Source organism: Schistocerca serialis, chromosome 7 (assembly GCF_023864345.2).
Source record: "Schistocerca serialis cubense isolate TAMUIC-IGC-003099 chromosome 7, iqSchSeri2.2, whole genome shotgun sequence".
Classification (NCBI taxonomy): Eukaryota; Metazoa; Arthropoda; class Insecta; order Orthoptera; family Acrididae; genus Schistocerca; species Schistocerca serialis.
The window spans coordinates 267,918,323-267,921,606 of NC_064644.1; the positions used below are offsets into that span (position 1 = coordinate 267,918,323).

The 3,284-nt window shown below is 45.8% G+C and overlaps 1 pseudogene; it reads right to left on the minus strand.

Annotated features, from left to right (window-relative positions):
* Positions 1 to 1,373: 1,373 nt before the first annotated feature.
* Positions 1,374 to 1,492, minus strand: LOC126413394 (5S ribosomal RNA; annotated as a pseudogene).
* Positions 1,493 to 3,284: the final 1,792 nt, after the last annotated feature.

Below are 3,284 nucleotides of genomic sequence, written 5' to 3' on the forward strand. Positions count from 1 at the left end.
CCTTAATAATGTGACATCCAGTTCAAACACGAATATAAATCGTCATTGACATCTATTACAAAGGTATATAATCATGAATAATATTCAATCTCCAAGTCGAGCATGTACAGATCGTTAGCCTACGCTAACACTTCAGACCTCTACCCTCCATCAATGCTAACTTCTCACATCTAACATCCATCACTGCTGGCTGTTCACCTCCAACTGCCCAATATTACTTCCATCACCGCTGGCGACTAGCTTTCAACTGGCCAACACTACTGGCGATTAACTTCCAACAACGAGTCCGACCAGCCACAGAGTCCCTTACAAAGAAAGCGCAGTCAGAGATCCAATGCAAAGCGCTACACAGCGCTGCCAACGCTGAAGCGGTCCACTTACATAATTACGGTTGTTAACAGATCCCATGGTACATAATAAAAGACGAGAAGCTCATCAAGGAAACAGTAATTGGCAGGGAAGATATCCACTGGCTCAAGGGTGTGACGCAAGATACAGGAGATATATTGGGTACCACGGATCTGCAGTTACTGATGACTGGGAGGTGCCAGTGAAGCACGAGTTTCATAGGAAGACGGTCGGGTATTCTGTATGATTCTCTAATAGGAAGCGACTTCCTGAGGAAAGAAAAAACTGTGATTAACTATGATGAGAATGTAATTAGAATAAAGGGTGGAAGTAATCCGCTGCTAACGGTACCAGAGACCGACGTAAACCCGCAAGGTGGTAAGAAGGCTGTGGATCAGATGGCAACCACAGTTAACAGAAAACGTATTAACAGAGACGAAATGGCGCGTTTTCTGTGGCAGTCCTTGAATCAGACTGCAAAGGGAGTATAAATGAGTGGGAACAGGAAAAAGGGATCTACAAATAGGAGAGAGAGTCCCACAAGAAATATAGATACAATGAAAAGGAGTATATCTCAGAATGGTGAAGGGAAAAGTAATGTACCCAACTCAGTGATAAATCCTGAGACGAAAACTGTTGTATTACCTTTTAGACAAAATAGCTCGACCGAATAGTAGCGGCTTCGGTCAAGAATACCATCATAACTACCGGGAGAGTGGTATGCTGACCCCATGCCCCTCCTATCCGCATCCTCCCCTGAGGATGACACGGCGATCGGATGGTCCCGGTAGGCCACTCGTGGCCTGAAGACGGAGTGCCTCTCCATCCGGACAGATCTCGAAACGCCCAACGCTACCTACCGACAGTCGTGTTAATCTCAGCCGATAGGCCTCACTGGATGCGGATATGGGAAGGTGTGGTCAACATATCCCTCTCCCGGCTGTTGTCAGGTTTCGTGACCGGAGCCGCTACTTCTCATTCAGGTGACACCCATTTGGCCTCACAAGTGCTGAGTGCACCTTACTTGCCAACAGCGCTCGGCAGACCCGAATGGTCACCCATCAAAGTGCTAGCCAAGGCCGTCAGCGCTTAACTTCGGTGATCTGATGGAAACCGGCGTTACCACTGTGGCAAGATCGTTGGCTGATATATGTGAGGTAAGGTAAGAGAGATAATTATTTCCAGACTAGGAGTCATGTCCGGAGTGTATGGTACGCATAGAGCAAGGGAAAATTATTCTCAGTGCATTGAACATGAGTTAGTCCGAGTGAGACCTGGGAACAGTAAAGTATTAGGCGAACTGATAAAGTGGTGCCAACATGAGCCACGTAGGATGCAACAAACAGGATGAACACTTATGAACTCGCATTGCACAAGTTAGTGAAGCAATCATAACCGAGCTTTTGAACAAAGAGTGATGCGAACTGGAAAAAACATTGTAGTTCATGTTGTGGTGCATTTTATTTAAAAGGAGACAAAATGTCAAACGGTGAGGCATGCACTCCCGCCATTGCCAGAACACAAAGGTATGGTTGTGTATCTACATTCACGTACAATATTGGAAACGCAAAAGGCGTTTTATAGGAAGAAGACGGTTAATGAAGAAGTCTATGGAAGGAACCTATGTTGGTACTACCAAAGAAACTAGAAGGCAGTGGAACAATAAAATACTGATTCGTAACAAAATATAGGACACTGAACGATATATCAGTAGGTGAAATCTTTCCCATGCCCAACGTAAGTGAGATATTGGGCCATGGAGAGCCAAGTACTTTTCAACTTTAAATTTGGCCGGCGGCTGCCATCTGGTTTTAATGGAACCAGTCGACAGAGAAAAGACAGAATTCAATGCAAATTTTCAGCAACACGAGCACAAAAAGATGCCTATGGGGCTTAAGAATGGACAAAGTACCCTTCAGAAACTAACAAATGTGCCCTCAGTGCTTAGCGTATTTGGATGACATAATTTGCTACATGGCCATTAAAAGAACCTAACGAAAAGCTGAAGGAAATTTTGGATTGGTTAAGGGCACATAGATTAAAGTTAGAACCACGTAAGTATTAATTTCTGAGAAAGGAGGTAAAATTCTTGGGACGCTAAAAGAGAAACAAACAACGTCCGAATTCGCCGTGAAGGAACAACGGTACCAACTGGCCACTGTATTATCCTCAGCCCTTACTCATCGTTACCAACGGGGTACTAAAAGCTTGTTGCGAACAGATAAGTAGGATTCTCAGCCACATATGCAATAGCTCAATGGAACAGGGCATTTTTCCAGATAGACTGAAACACGCTATTGTTAAACCATTGCATAAAAAAGGGGCTTTGGTCTGATGCTACCAACTACCACCAACATGTGAGTGAGGGCTTTCTCGGCGTATTTCATGTATGAAGTCTTCACGGGTTGTCAGCCGAGTAGCGCCGTCGTCTCGTAGCAACGTTCCGATAGAATGCGTCTCCATCGTCTTCAGGCGAAATGTTGGGATATCGCTTGCTTACCTTTTACTTTCCCCTCCTTGGGGAAGTGTATAGAGGAGTTTATAGCCTGTTGGCTTTTACTCCACAATGTGTGTTGTGAGTGTGTGATTGTCTTTGATTGTTTTGGCTGTCTGTGTATTGTGGTGGTATCCTGGTCGTGTCTAGTACTTGCCTGAGGCTGGGGAGATGTTGGGTATTTTAAGGATTAAGGTCTGTTATTAGGATCGCCCGATGCGCCACCGGCCGCTCCAGGCGCATCGAGCGATTCCGCGGGCGCGTGAAGGCGGGCGGCGGGAAGCGGAAGTGGTCCAGCAGAGATATCAGCCCGCGACCGAGGTCATCGTGACACTTCGCCTGAAGATATGGAGACGTATTCCATCGAAACGTTGCTACGACACGACGACGCTACTCGGCAGACAACCCGTGAAGATTTCATGTATAACTACCACCATATCTC